Consider the following 16,607-nt stretch of genomic DNA (forward strand, 5'->3'; position numbering starts at 1 on the left):
CGGGGGCTGCGTTTCTAGCACTGGGCCATTCGTGTAGGGAGTGGTAAAGCCTATGCTTCCTCAAGAAGAGGCGCCGGGTGGGGAGGGAAAGGAATATAACATCAGGAGACAAAGAGTCAAAGAACGGAGATGGTAAGTTCAGCCCAGAGAAGAAGAACGAGGAAGGAGAGCATCTTCAAACATCTGGTGGGCTGGTGTGTGGAGAAGTGAGTGCACTTGTCTCTATCTGCTTACAGAGTGACTCAGGAAAGTCAGCAATTCAATAAATACTTATCACAGGCTTTCTAGGTGGCAGTCACTGTCCAGACACTGAAATGACAGGAAGTAAGAAGACCAAGTCCTTGCTCCCTTGACCACATATTGTAGCTCAACAGAAGGACTAGATTGCTTTTCTTTCCTCCCTCCTACTCTCTCCTTCCCTCTTTAACAATGTGACCTAATGTCCAGGTATCTAATTGCTCGTTTTTTTCCCATTAAAAAAATTAAGGTTTAATTAACTACAGCAAAATTCTCCTTTTCTATTGTATAGTCCTGTGAGTTTTCACAAAACCTACAGTTGTATAAATACCACTACAATCAAGATCTAGAACAATTTTCTCACCCCCTTAAATTTCCCTGTGCCCTGAATTGCTTTTTAATTGGAGAAAGCTCCTCTGTGCAGTAGCAAACCCCACCTTTGAGAGAATGTGAATTCCCCTCTGTCAAGAATTCTGGAGAAAAGCCTTTTTTGTTTAGTGGGAGATTGGGCCAGACAACCCCTGAGGCCGTGTCCATCTCTTTGATCCCCTGCAACTGGAGGGTTGTCACCTCCAGACACCCGATCTTAACCATCAGCCGACATGGTTGATTCTCTCCAACCACAGGTAAAGGCTCCACCCCAAAGCCAAATTCTTTTGGTCAAAGCTCAAAAATTTCCTTCCAATAACTGGATCTCTGTGAAGACTGCGTAATAAGCATAGACAAACACTCCAAAGAAAGGTTTTGAAATGAAAGCCTCAACGTGGTAATTGAAGCCTAAACCAAGGGTACCATCTCCTCCCGACCCTTCTTTCTCTTCTCGTTATTTTGGTTCAAAATAACTTTGACTCCAAAACCGAACAAAGCTCAAACAACGTGATTGCACCTGGCTGCAAAGATGGCAGGAAGGGAAGTTAAATTAGCTAAGCTGGCTTAAGAATGGGTTGAGAGGGTTAGAGAAGATGGCAAAGGTCTCGGGGACATTGCTATGCAGTGGACGCTGCAGGAGGGACTGTGGCGACCAGCTGTGATGCCCCCTGTGATAGCAAGTGGGGTGTGACCAACCCCTTCCCAGCGGCCCTCCTGCTGGAAGATACTCTCACACCTTTTGCTGGCCTGACCTCAATGGCAAATGTCCAGTTTCCAAAGGGTGTTCTGTTGTCAAGAATAACTGCTTTTCACAGACATAGAGAACAGACTTGTGGTTGCCAAGGGGGAGGGATGGATTGGGAGACTGGGTGAGCAGATGCAAACCAGTATATATAGACTGGATCAACAACAAGGTCCTACTGTAGAGCACAGGGAACTGTATTCAATATCCTGTGATAAACTGTAATGGAAAAGAATATGTATATATATATATATATATGAATCACTTTGTTGTACAGCAGAAATAAACACAACTATACTTCAATAAAATATTGAATGTATTTTATATTTAAAATATAAATCAACTATACTTCAATAAAATAAAATTTAAAAAGAAGAATAACTGCTTTATTGAGCACTCACGGTGCCCCAGCACTACCTAGTTTGTTTTACTCTCACAACAACGCTCTGAGGTAGGTAACATTATAAGCCTCATTTTACAGACAAGGAGGTTGAGGCTCAGAGAGGTTATATAACAACCGGTAAGTGCAGAACTTGAGTTTTAACCCAAGTCTCCTGTCCTTTTTGACTACTGCTAGCAAGGTCTTCTGGGTGTTTGCTAAATTTAATGTTCCTGGTCTCAGGCCGCTGTTATGTTGGTTGGTGGGCTGGGTCCCAGGCATGCTGGATTCTTAACTCCCTTTCATGTCCCATCATTCCCCAAGCAGCTAACTGCCTGTTTCTCTCTCATTTCAACATATAGACCAGAAGGATCTCTCTGCTTTGGAAACTTAAAAACATTTTTTTATTCTTTTGGTTTGCAAGTTTATTACTCTCACATTCCACGGGTGGCTAAGAACATAAGCTAAATGGTCCAGGGTATTCTTTATCCTGTATCTGGAAGGTTTCCTAAAATCTAGACTTATTATTATATCTTAGAAAACCCCATATTGCTTAATAACATCAGCAATGACAAAAAAAAAATGTCATACTGTCAGAAAACACCAACTGAACGTCACACTTAGTTATAAAATCCATTTTGTCAAGTGTAGTACAGGTTTAAGAGATGCACAGAACAAGGCCATGGTTTCCCTTTATGAGCACCATTTACTTCACAAGGTATCAGAAATAAATGCAGCGACACTTACCAAAATTTCCCCCAACGATCACAAACTTTATATATACCACATGTCTTCTAATACAGCTGCTGGACTGGTCCTGAAAAATACCACAACAAAAGGAAACATGCATCATTAGGCAGAAGTAATTTAATATATATTGTGTTTCCCTTCTGGAAACCACAACATCTTCCTTGTTTTGGGCACCCATCAATGTACCACACTCTTACTGCCAGATTCCTCTTTGTTTTTCACAGGAAAGATGAAACCAATTTACAAATTGACTCAGCGCTCACTAGTAACAAACAAATAACAATCTGGACAATGAAATAAACCAGAAACTGTGCTTATAAATACTTTATTTGAATTTTTAGCCTTTTAAAATAATTGAAGATATGAGAACAATGCAAAGATATCTAAAGCTGAACCCATAACCTTTCCCCCCCACCCCCCAAACTAATTCCTCTTTCCTCTTTCTTTCAGCAATACACTCCATTCTCCCCTGCTGGCTGCGAGGCCCTCACTTCTGTTTTCTAGATTTCATTTTATTATCTGAAAAATAGGAATTACTGTACTAACCTCACAGGGTTGTTATGAGCATTAAGTAATATAAATTTAGTGACATGTAAATGACATTGAAAGGCTTAAAACAGCATCTGGCACAGTTATCACTCGGGGAAGGTGAGGAGCTATTATCCTCCTCTGGATCATGCAGGCCTGAAGCCTAAGCCGGCCTTGCTCACCTGCCCTGCAAATCCTGGCCTGAGCCTGACCTTCGCGTCCCATGGCAACTCTGGCACTCACCGCCTCTCTCCATTCTCATCTTTACACTCCCTGCAGAAACCCATCTCCTGGCCTCCAGCTCCTTCTCTTCCAATCCTGCTTCTTCCTAAACACAACTTAAAGCCTCAGCGGAAACACCTCTACTGCTTCCCACCACCTACAAGTTTACCTGTGAAATTATCAATATATCAGCCTGGGCCTCCCACTCGCTTTAGCTCTGTCCCCACATCTTCCCATCAGATGCTGCAGAATGCAGCCACCAGTCCTGCCTCAGCCTGTGGGCATTCCAGACCCTTCTCTGAGTGTCTTCTGTCCCTTAAGTGCCAGTAGGTGGCCTCACCATTTTCCAAGCCCGGGGCTCTTTACCTTTTTGGTCCATAACAGTCTAGAGACATGTTTTTCAGAATAATGTTTTTAAATTCTTGAAGTTAACAAATGAAATGCACAGGACTCAAAAGAAGTATACTGATATTCAGTTATCAAAATATATAACAAAATTATGATGTGCTTCTCTTAATATTTAAATAATTTCCAGGAAAATTCTAATTACTACTGTAGTTTTGAAGTAATGTTGGGCATAAATGATACTTCAGGGTATCTGTAACTATAATGTAATATGAAAATACCTAGAATTACTATTGGTGACAAATAGCTAATACTACTGTCATAACAGAATGAAATGTTAGGTTTCAATTAAGGGTTAGTGAAAATAGATAATTTTCCTCCATCCAAGTTCACAGACACTCCCTCCCCCAGGATTCCATCCATGGACTCCAGGTCACGAGCCCCACTTTAAGGCCTAGAGTAACTCTCATCATCTTCTTGAGCCCTTTCTACCTGGACTTTCTCAATTTGGTATTATCTTACCCCTCTTTGCTTTTCTCTTTTTAAAAATTATATTTTATTTGATATAGATACTTTAAATGTACTGATTATATTCTACTTTTTAAGTTGTAAGTCTTCTAAGTTGTAAGGGAAGGCCCTATTTTTTCCCCATTTTTTATTCCTCTCAAGGCGGTGAAGAATGCCCTGCCTCGTAGCTCACAGCAGGAAGACATTCAGCCAGCACTGTTTGAACCAATCAGTGAATAACAGTGCAGTCTTGCTTGCAGAACACAGGCTCAGCTAATATTAATATCATTTCACCTCTGTCTGGCAGCCTATGAGGCTGTAAATATGCAGATGAGATGCCTAAACATTGTATATTTAGAGTATAAAATTCTGAATTTAGGCAACAAAATGTTCCCCTCTTTTTATTTCTCCTTAGAGAGTGAATGCTTGGTCGGCGTGGCTGACCGACAGATCTCCCTGGAACAGACTGACTGTTCAATCATTCCGCCCATACATGGGGCATCTGTGTGACATGAGCACAATTCCTGCCTTAGTGGAACTTCGAGCCTAGCAGCTTTCCCCAGCTAGTCCAGAGGAGCTGAGAATCTCTCAAAGTGTCAGGGCCTTTGCAAAGACAAGGAATAGCCAGTGATTCCCCTAAGTACGGGTGCTTTGGTGATCCACATAGGTGAGGCCAGTTAGTAAGAGTTGCTTTGCCTTCCCACAGGTCTCACAGATGTGAAGCTGTGGTTCCAGGGTAGGCAAGTCGATGGAGCAGTGAAATTCCACCTCCCCTCCTGAATGATGTCTTTGCATATGAGGTTGGAGATGGTAACCCCTCCAAGGGGGCCATCCCAGAAGGGTTTAGTCAACGCCTCGTGGCATGTTCCACTCCGGGCCCCACTGAGTCTGTGATGGAGCAGCCTCATGATGGACACTGGTCCTTTGGTCTTATCAGCCTTTTTTCCAAAACTGCTGCAGCTCAGAACTCCTGTGTGTCTTTTGCCAAGAAAAAAACACAAGAAAAATAACAGAATAGTTCTTCCTTTTCAATGAAGAGAGCATAATGATTTTCTCCACTGAAAACCACGCATTAGGGCACTGTGACCATTTGCTTCGGCAGAAATTCAACACTGGCAAGCAACATTTTTCATGCCCGACATCATGTCAAGTGACTCGCAGGACATGTCGGGGTGTACCCTCCCTCCCTAGTAACTAAGACGGATGAGATAGCTACTCAGAGGACAATGGCTGGACTTGGCACACTCTTTTTATACTTAGGGACATTTAAATCTATTTCATTTGAATTTGTTCCTTTTGAGTCACACTAGGTATATGGTATTAAATTAAAATAGCTGAATGATAATGAAGAGAGCAGTATGACTGTTTAATCTTCTGTTTCAAAAACTGCAGCGTACACATCCTCACGAGTACATATAAGATGCTTATAGGCGCTCCCACAGCACTTAGCATGTTACTGTTGCTTCTAATGCATGTCATAGACGTCGTGTGGCTCCTGTTTAAAGGTAATATTCTCATTATGCACTGGATACGAGCATCTCTACTACAGTTTTCATCTGCATGGGGCCATTCCCTCTTCCTTCTTCCTAACAGATGCCCCATGTTCCTTCAGCCACAGTGCCTGAGAAAAGGTGACAGCACTCCCAGGTGGGGGCGTGGGGGCCTGAATGGTCTAAGGCTTTGCAGGGTGCCCAGCAGCGACATCAGCATCACGTGGGAGCTTCTGAGAAATGTCAGCTCTGAGGCCTCACCCCAAACCTACTGAATCAGAAGCTGTTTCACAAGATCCCAGGTGATCTGTGAGCATGCTGAAGTTTGAGACACACTGATCATGGGAAACCTGTTCCTCGTGCAAGTGACTGATTCAAGAATAGGCATGTGACCTTCTTCAGGCCAACACGATGTGCAGAACGTTTTGCTGGGAGCTTCTCCTCATTCTTCTGGGAGAAATTCCCTCCTTCTGAATGTTGTGTAGGATGTGATGCCTAGGACTTCCGTAGCTATCTTGCTCCAACTGAAGCATAAAGCTGACCCACAGAGGAGGGCAAAGACAGAAAAAACACAGGGAAGGAGAGTAGGGGTGTTTGCATTCAGTCAACCCTGAAGTCTGCAGAGCTACTAGACTTCCAATAAGTTTCTTATTGTACAGGCCTCCTTAAGTTGGGTTGTCAATTGTCTGCAGCTGGAAAGCATCCTGCCTAATCAGTCCCTAATAAAGCATTATAAAAGGAACAGAATGCCGAGGCACCAGTCAGCCACACAGTGAAGGGTCCAGACAAGTCAGTGCATCAAGAGACCAGAGCAACAGTTGAGAGGCCTATTTTGTTCAGGAACTGACCCAGTAGTATTTCCGGTTCTGACAACCGTTATTTGCTTTGCACATTTCCAAAAGCTTTCTAAATCAGCCAGTCTAAATGATCAACCAGAGGAAGTGCTGAACGTTTTCCAAATTATTTTAACCAGAGTGGTCAACAGTTGCTTCCGCAGAAGTCACATGGATGTCATTTCCTGCAAAAACAATGGGAGACTAATTGCTAAGCCCCAGACTCTAATAGGGAAAACAACCTGTGATATGTAATTACTGAAGGGTAAATAAGGAAAAGCTTGAGGCTCTCAGAATCTGCTTCTGGATCCACTGCAATAACTTTGGGAGAAGGAGGGGTGGTGGGAGGGAACGAGAGGGAGCGAGAGGAAGTGAGAGGGAGCAAGCTGGTTTGGGAAAAGATTTGAGGGACTAACAGCTTAGGCAGCCACCCATACCACTTTTACGTATCACTGTTAACTTATTAAAGACCTTTCTGAGTAAACCAAATAGACCTGCTATTATATAAAACCATATATGGCTCTGATGTAATTTTGCTTCATATACAGGAGTGATGTAGTCAATAGTCAAGGAGAACTGGGTGTCTAAATGGACATTCTCTCTTTGGTGTCATAGCTTCTCAACAATGGGATATTTTGGGGGGATGGGTGTGTTGCGTTGGCTTGATACAGAATGTATCTTCTATTATGGAGTAAACATTAGTTGGTTTTCCACAGAATGTTCCTGAGGTTCCATCACCTCAGGTCTCTCTTTCCCTCCAAACCTTTTTGCTTTCTCTTCCCTGGTACCTCATATACGTCCACAGCTCCAACTATCACCCTTGTCATGAGTTTCAAACTACATCTCTTGATCGATCACCCTTGTTTCCAGTCCCACTGTTGCTCTCTAGACAGAAAGTACCCTGAGGACAGGGACTTTGTTTTGGTCACTGCTATATTCCCAATGCTCAGTGGCTGGCACTGAGTATTATGTTTGTTGAATGAATAAGTAAAAGGCCTCACTCAGACTCTTAAGACATCTCACAGGAATTCTTGCCATCACTCTTAAGTGGCCTCTTTGCCTCTGGTCTCTCCCTTTCCTACTCTGTCCACACACAGGAAAACTCTAGATTATAGTACTGATCATGTTGGTCCTAAAATGTCTCGGCTGGGAACAACTTACCAGCCCAGCCCTGCACTTCACAGGTGAGAAACTGGTCCCAGCGAGGCCAGGAGACTTGCCTAAGGATTTATGATGAGTGAGTGGCAGAGACGGAATTATAATTCAGGCTGCTGACCCAGTGGCTCTTACTACCATGCCACTGGGTCAAAATCTTCCACCGTCTTTCAGCAGAACTGAGTACAGGGCTAGGCATACAGGGCTCTCAGTAAGTACTTGCAGACTGATGGAGACTAGATAAGTGAGAATGGGTCTCTGGCACAGGCCAATGGGAACCCTCTTAAAAGAAAGACAATACCCCAGTATATAACATGGGCAAGGAAGGAGCTGCTCTGGACCTTTGCTCCTGCAGTGCCTATGAGCCACCCCCAAGGAACCTCAGGGTGGTGACACGGCTAGAAAAACCAATGACTTAACACACACTCACACTCTTCAGCTTTGCGCTCAAAGCCACCCACCTCCATTCCAAACCCACCTTGGCCTTATCTCCCATTTCTTTTTCCTCCCTCACACCCAGCCTTCTGAAAGCATTTGCTGTTTCCAGCACCTGTCCCTCCTCCTGGCCTTCACCTGCCCTGTTCTTTCCTCTCATGCACCCTTACCTCCACCTGCAAGAATGGCGACCCAACCTGCCCCTCGAGCCCAAGTCGAATATGAATCCCTCCCTGAATTTCTTGTCCGATTTCCTCCACTGGAATTCATCTCACCATTTACACGTCTACTATAGACCTTACCACACTGTCTGCTTCACAGGAAAGAGCCAGATCCTTGAGGGCAGGCACTTACCCTAAATCTCTGAACCGCTGTCACACTGCCCGGCCCACTGCTTCGCACAGAGGAGTCACTTCTCGTCATTTTGTTGAGTCAGAGGGCTTTGTCCTTTTCAGTTCACCTCTGTGACCTATGTTCTGTAATGGGGCTTCCAAGTCTTCCTCCAGCCGGTGCAGGCTGATGATAAAGCCAGCACACTTGCAGGGCCTACCCATTAAGGAACAGCTGTGTGAGTCCCTGCTGTCTTAATTTCAAAAGCAAGGAATGAGGGGCAGGGGCTAGGGAGGGTGACTTCCCCTCCCTTACATAGCTCTCCTACGGTGGCTACGGCTGTCCTGTCCTGTGCAGCGTGTGGTGCAAGCTGGGCATGTGACAGCGTCCCCTGCAAGTCCAAAGTCAATTGTCTGCAAAACTAAAGAGTTCCAAATGGCGCGATAACACATCAAACAAGCAAGTGTGCAAACAAAGCCCATTCGCAAGGGGAGGAGGATGGGAAGCAGAAAACAGAGTTCCCTAGGAAACCGAGCCTGCTTTAGGACTGACTGTGGCCTTCACCCCTCGTGGGGGAGGAAGAGGGGCGCTCCAAGAAGGCATCACTGGCCCATCTGCTTTCCCTGCCTACAGGGGCCCTGGTCCTTCTGGCTTCACCACCACAAGTTGGGGATACTCAAGCAAGGCTGTGGTTGTTGTTTGTTCTCTTATTTGCTGGAGCGGGAGTAAAGAGTGCAAGGAAAGAGGAGAAGAGTGATGGGCAGACCAAGAGATGAGCATGGAGAGCACTCGGCCAGCACAAAGGGGTTACTGACCACAGGACGAGAGGGCAGGAAGGTCGGACTAGAAAGGGCTGACTGCTCCTCTCTCAGCCATCGCCAGGATGAGGGGGACTCAGGCTCACGGTGGAGCAAGGCACGCCCAAACCAGCAAATGAGCTTATCTTCAGCTGCCCAAGAGGCGGCTCTGAGGTATTTATTTTGGGCTCACTGGCATGGTGGTTGGGCTGAGTCATGCAAAGGGGTGGTCGGAGGGGATGGATGGGGCTCTAGGGCTCCCCACAGTCTCCATCAACCCCAAGCAGGAAGGGTAGTAGTGATATAATTTCTTCTCCTCCTCCTTCAAATAACAATTTATTATACGTCATTAATATGCAATATATTAATAATTACATAATTATTATTTATGATAATGACGATGATTGCTATGTTTAAACCTCTAGGCTGAGGGTTTATTTGGGAAAGACATAAACGAAGTAAATGCCATTGGAATAATTAGTTGACTGTCAGGAGGAAAAAGATTCTGTTCTATAAAACTTATGAAAATGAAGTATATATTTATAATAAGCATGTCTTTCTTTTCTTCCTGGCAGTGAGTTTCTATCAGGTGATCACATCTCTTAGGTATCAGGTAAAGATAAAATAGAAACTCTGTTTTGTGGTGTACTTGAATTATTTCTGATTTTCCTTGTAAATGAAGCTGTTTCTAGTGATTTGCAATCCAGAGTCTGAATAAAAATGCTGCTTTGCTATGATGCAGCTGGACAAGTCCCCGAGCTCTCTTCCAACCTGATTACCACGCTCAAGACCCTCCAAACAGACATTCTGCAGTAGCTCCTGGGAAGGCCTCGGATATGCACACAGTATCACAATGCTGCCAAGATCAAGGTTAATAACAATGTGTGCAGAGGCACTGGAGTGTGGGCTGGCTACAATGTTAAAATCCCAGAATCCTGGGGCTGAATGGAATGTTAAAGAATATCTAGTCTGGTAGTCTTTAAGCTATTTTTTAGTATAAAAATCTTGTGTATTCACACGTAGATGTGAGTGCATGTGTATTTCTAATGTTTATGCTACACTCCAACATACTAGATAAAAGTGGAACAGAACAGCTCTGGTTCAGGGAGGAAAGGACTCAAAACACCACCACCTTGGCCATCCTCCTGGCCCACCTGGCACTTCTGGGGAAGCCTAACGTTCTCAACACTGAAAACCTCAGATCTAGACCCCTATCCCATCCATTATCTGCATCGTGTCCTCAATACCTCTTCCAGCCATGGTTCTCCATGTGGCAACATGGCTGAACTAACGCCTCTACCTTTTCTCTACCAAGGACCTATTTTACCTACATCCAAGGATCCCATCTATCAGATACCAAGGTTCATTATAAAATAACAGTAATTAAGACAGTGTGGTATCTGTGTCATAGACAATTAGACCAACAGAACAAAAAAGAAGGTCCCAAAATGTACCTACACAGATAATCACCTGATTTATGACAAAGATGACACTGAAGTTCAATAAATGGCACTGGGTTCACTGGGTATTGTGGGTTGTGTTCCCCCAAAAGATATATTGAAGTCCTAACACCCCCCAGGACCTCATAATGTGACATTATTTGGAAATAGGGTCACTGAAGATGTAATTAGTTAAAATGAGGTTATAGTGGATTAGGGTGGGCCCTCAATCCATTACGACCAGTGTCCTTATAAGAAGAAGGAAGTTTAGACACAGAGAAACACAAGGGGAAGAAGCCCATGTGACAACAGAGGCAGAGATCAGAACAATGCAGCTGCATGCCAAGGAATGTCAAGGATTACCAGCCACAACCAGAAGCTAGGAAGAGGCAAGGAACCATTCTTCCCTGGAGCCTTCAGAGGGAACATGACCTTGCCCACACCTTGATTTCAGGCTTCTGGCCTCCAGAACTATGAGAGGATACATTTCTGTTGTTTTAGGCCACCCAGTTTGTGGTACTTGTTACGGTAGCCCTAGGAAATGAATACACTGCATATCCATATGAAAGAAATGATTCTTAATCTCTACTTTACATGCGAAAGTCAATTCCAGATGGATGGTGGAAATAAATGTGAAAGGTAAAATAATAAAACTTTCAGAAGAAAACGAAGAATACGTTCAGATCTTGTGACAGGTAAAGATTTTTTAAAAACAGAATACAAGAAAGTGTTATCCATGAATGAAAAAAATAAGTTGGACTGTATTAAAATTAATTCTTTTTTTTTTTTTTTTTGCGGTACGCGGGCCTTTCACTGTTGTGGGCTCTCCCGTTGCGGAGCACAGGCTCCAGACACACAGGCTCAGCGGCCACGGCTCACGGGCCCAGCCGCTCCGTGGCATGTGGGATCTTCCCCGACCGGGGCACGAACCCGTGTCCCCTGCATCGGCAGGCGGACTCTCAACCACTGCGCCACCAGGGAAGCCCTAAAATTAATAATTCTTTATCAAAAGATATCAACAGAATCAAAAGGTAGGCCACATAGTGGAGAAAATAATTTCAATATATAAATCCAGCAAAGAACTCCTACAAACCCATAAGGAAAAGGCAGATGACCCAATATAAAAATGGGCAAAAACTTGAGGAGAAATTTCACAAAAAGGGAAATCCAAATGGTCAATAAACATATAAAAGATGCTCTAGTTTAGTCATCAAAGAAAACTAAATTAAAATCACAATGCCTTACCAATACACACCTACCAGATAGGCCAAAATGACAGAGACAAAAACCACAAAGTGGTGATGACATGGAACAACTGGAACTCTCATACAGTGCTGGTGAGAATGTAAATTGATGAAGACACTGTGGAGACCTGGCAGGATCTATTAGAGCTGGACATACCTACGTCCCATGACCCAGGATCTCGCCATCAAGGAATCCGTCCTCAGCAACGTTAAAGGTACTCACCCACTGACATGTACAGGAGTGTTCCTAGCAGCACTGTCTGCAATAGCCCCAAACTGGAACCCACCCCAAAGCCCATGTGCAATAGAAGGGATAAATAAATTTACAATAAACAATGCATTACACGGCAATGAGAACAAACAAACTACAACTCATAACAACATGGGTTAATTTCCCAAATGTAATGTTGAAAGAGACACAAGAATACATCCTTGAGATTTTATTTATATAAAGTTCAAAGTAGACAAATTCAACCTATGTTAGAAACCATGGTATAATGGTTACCTTTGGTGGGAGTGGGGTTGGTTTGGGACTGGGAAGGGGTCTAAGGGGCTTGGGTGACGTTCTTCCTCCATCTGGCTCCTGGTTACGGGGGAGTATGCACTTGGTGAAAATTCATTTTCAGTGCAATTAACAATGTGTGTACTTTTCTGTATGAATGTTAATAATACTTCAATTAAAAATAATCTCAGTGGTTAAGGCAGTGAAACCAGAGACAAAACAGAGCTCTTGTAAATACTGAAAGCAAAAGAGCACAGCAATCTAATTTAAGCAAGATAATTCAAAACTTTGCTTTGCTAAAAGCTTAAAAGTGCCATTTCATTTCATTGGGTTTTTTATTCACTTAAGATGACTGTCATGCCAAAGTTATTTTATTACTGTATGTTAGGATGGCATGAAGTAAACAGTTTCAAAATAAAATAACAAATCTTTTTAATTTTATCTGACTGATTTTTTAAGGCGAAAATCTGGATATTCAAGCCCAATTTTTCACGTCGATTAAAAAACAGCTTCCTGGGGCCTTGGTTTACAGTCTGCAGTATCTCTGGAGGGGAAAGCCCTGAGGATAAAGGTGATCTCTATGTGACACCTCTAGGTGCTCCATCCCCCTTCAGAGTCACCCCAAGACATCAGCTTGGGCCTGCCCCTGGGGGCAACAACAGCTCAGCTGGCCTCTAAGCCTTGCTGTGGATAAATGTATAGTTTCCACTCGACAGCCTGAAATACTGAAAATAACTCCCAGGATACCATTCCTGCCTTTGTCCGTTTCTGGGCTCTTCAGATTCCCGCTTGGATACACATAGTCACGGGGCGGAGTCCTGATCTTGCAGCATCACATGGATGGAGAGAGAATTCTGTCTCCAGTTCTGAGGGTAGCTCAACCTCAGCAGCTGCTCAGAGGCTGTGCGGGGCTGGCCTGTCATCATTAGACATGGGCTCTGCACAACTGCTCTGGCCACCACTAAAATACATCCCTGGGGGCACAGAAACCATATGGCCAGACTCTTGTCTTCTCAGATGCTTTGTTCTCTGGGACCCTCTGGTAGGGAGATTTACTTGGGCACTTACACAGCATCCTGGGCTGCTGGCAGCCTCCACGGGGAGTGAGAGAGGGTCTCACTGTGGCCTACCTTCTGAGCTGGGAGGGCACCGTGTGCGAGGGGACTGTGGAGGGTGCAGAGTTCCTATGAGAGAGATCTCACTCACCCTAAGAGGTGAGCATGGGGACTGGGACCATGCAGTCAGCTGCATGGAGGAGACTCCATGTGCCACGAGGACACCTGGGACTTTCCTCAGCGATTCCATTTCCCCAAATATTGGCTTCCCAAAGGAGACCCCCTAGATTCAAACTCTGTTGTTTTTGTGCAGACTTTCTGATGCTGATTCTACTCTTCACTATCTGACAGATGACGATTGTGTGGATCATTTAAGGAGGTTTCTACATCCTCAGTTAAAGTTCTCTCTGGTAAGAAAATAACATTTGCTTTTAAAGTCTTTTTTTTTTGCGGTACGCGGGCCTCTCACTGCCGTGGCCTCTCCCGTTGTGGAGCACAGGCTCCGGACGCGCAGGCTCAGCGGCCATGGCTCACGGGCCCAGCCGCTCCGCGGCATGTGGGATCTTCCCAGACCGGGGCATGAACCCACGCCCCCTGCATCGGCAGGCGGACTCTCAACCACTGCGCCACCAGGGAAGCCCCAGTCAATTTTCAATAAGGACCTACTGTATAGCACAGGGAACTCCACTCAGTACTCTGTAATGACCTATATGGGAAAAGAATCTAAAAAAGAGTGGATATATGTATACGTATAACTGATTCACTTTGCTGTACACCTGAAACTAACACAACATTGTAAAGCAGCTATACTCCAATAAAAAATTTTTAAAAGGTAAAGTCATTTTTTATCATGAGTGGCCACAGAGATTTTCCATTTGGAAATATAGATAAATCACAAGAGTCAAGCATGATAATCAGTTTAGAATTTACGTGGACTGAGGAAAAATCACCCAGGCCAATTCCTTGAGAGCCTTTCAGCTAGATGACTTGGCTGTACCAGAAAGGGCAGGGTAGGCAAGCTACAGCCGGTGGGTTGATTTGACTGCTTTTGCACAGCCCATGAACTAAGAATGGTTTTTACATTTTTAAATGGCTGGGGGGAAAAATCCTAAAGAATATTTCGTGACATGTGAAAATTCTAAGAAATTCCGATCTCGGAGTCTATAAATGAAGTTGCATTGGAACACAGCCACACCCATTAGTTCATGTATTGTCTCTGGCTGCTGCCATGATACAAAAGCAGAGCTGTCTCAACAGAGACCATATGGCCTGCAAAGTCAAAAAATACTTACTGTCTGGCCATTTACAGAAAACTTTTGTTGACCCGAGCTAAGGAACTTGCTGTATATTTGCAGAAGGCTGCCCACTCTGACCTTATGCTCCCTTTTGTGTTTGAGCTTCTAGGGCTGTCTCTGCAATCAGCAGCCAGTCCCAGTGCTGGTGCCAATTTCACACTAACCTGGTAAACCTACACAACCCACCACCGTAGTTCCTTTCACTCTGTGGTCTGTAATCAATTTAGGGGGTCAGAAAATTCAACTTAGTTGCTTGTCACCAGCATTTTCTTTAATGAAATAAAAGGGAAAAATATCAAAGGCATTCATTGATATGGACTGAAATGTGCCTCCCTTTTCCCATATGTTGATGTCCGAATCCCCAGTACAACCTCAGAATGTGACTGTATTTGGAGACAGGGCTTTTGAAGAGGTAATTAAGTTAAAATGAGGTCCTAGGGTGAGGCCCTAATCCAATATGACTGGGGTCCTCATAAGACGAAGAGATTAGGGGAAAAGACGGCATCTGTAAGCCAACGAGAAAGACCTCAGAAGAAATCAACACTGCTGACACGTTGATGTGTCAGACTTCCAGCCTTCAGAACTGTGCAAAAATAAATTTCTTTTGTTTAAGCCACTCAGACTGTGGTACTTTGTTATGGCAGCCTAGCAAACTAATACAGGCAGCATACGTAGTATTATTTGGTGAAAAAAATTTCTTTCAATCGCACGTGCATGTGATATGGTAATACAACCATATCACAAAATGTATTACATTTTGTGCATCATATCAAAATAAATGGAGAGACATACACACCTGGTAGCAAAACCACAGGCGGGTGGTCTAAACGAACCAAGACAAAAGAGGAGAAAAGAGCATTTACTGAGCATGTTATATGTGTAACATATATATGTGTATGTATATATATATATGTGTATATATATATATGTTATGTTTGTATATATTATTATCTTATTTTGTCCTCACGGTAACCCTATGCAATGGGTAATATTATACATCTTCAACTTCAGCCAATATATTGGCTCTGTCAATATATTCATTCACCAACCATTTACTGAGTGTCTGTCATGCTCCAACTCTGTTAGGCACTGGAGAGTCAAATTTGGTCTCTGGGTACAAACTCTAACAAGACCCAAAGGCAGGCAGGGCTGGGCAGTAATCATGCAGGCCCTGTTCTCAACCCTCCCTGGATCTGTGGCCCTGAGAAAGGCTGGCTTCACCTCTCCAGCTCCAGCCGCCTCATTTGTAAAACAAGGATAATCCTGACCCAGTTCACAATCCTGTGGTGAAGGATAAGTGAACAGAATTCTGGGCTTGTTTTTATCTACACAGTGCCAGCTGGATTCTACCTGTTTATAACCAGCATTGCTTTCTGTTTTTTTTTTTTTTTTTTTTTTTGGAAACTCTATACTTATTCTTTAAGAAAAAATAAAGAGCTAGAAATGAGGTTCAGTGATTAAAGGTATATTCCGTATTCTTTCTCAGAACATCTAGATTAACAATTTCAGAAATGAATACCTGCTTCCCAACCTCAGACAAAAGCAGAAGGAACTCAAAGTTCTTGCAAGGTTCAGTAACATTCCAAGGACAAGACTAGGTGAGGTGCTGCCAGACGTGAGGGAAATAATTCAATGATAACTAGCACTTCAAAAACCTAATAAAAGTAATTCACAGTTTTCCATCTAAGCCTTTCAGGAAATGGTTTTTAAAAAGCAACATTAAAAACAAACAAGTGCTACTCTAAGTGTTATAAAAGTTAACATTTCTGAGAAAGACCACAGGACACTGAAAGGATACCAACCTTCTCGTCCAAATCAGACATAATTATGAAAATCTCTCTTCTCTGTCACCCACATTGAAGTCATTTTCCAAACATTAAAAACACATGTACAAATTAATGCCCTATGATAGAGAGAAGAGGAGGTAGAGACGGAGCTTGGAAGGGGTGAGGG

The 16,607-nt window shown here is 43.7% G+C and overlaps 1 protein-coding gene across 3 annotated transcripts in view; it reads right to left on the bottom strand.

Moving 5' to 3' along the window:
* FYN (FYN proto-oncogene, Src family tyrosine kinase) overlaps positions 1 to 16,607 on the bottom strand; it is a 209,254-nt gene that overhangs the window by 114,960 nt on the left and 77,687 nt on the right. For 2 of the 3 annotated variants that reach the window (XM_082669301.1, XM_082669299.1), the window contains exon 3: positions 2,475 to 2,544. The gene's annotated coding sequence lies outside the window, so the exon portion shown is untranslated. Of the gene's footprint in view, positions 1 to 2,474; positions 2,545 to 8,346; positions 8,628 to 16,607 lie in introns of those variants that run through there. The other variant, XM_082669300.1, reaches the window with a different exon arrangement.

This window comes from Grampus griseus, assembly GCF_964374135.1.
Source record: "Grampus griseus genome assembly, chromosome: 13".
NCBI lineage: Eukaryota > Metazoa > Chordata > Mammalia > Artiodactyla > Delphinidae > Grampus > Grampus griseus.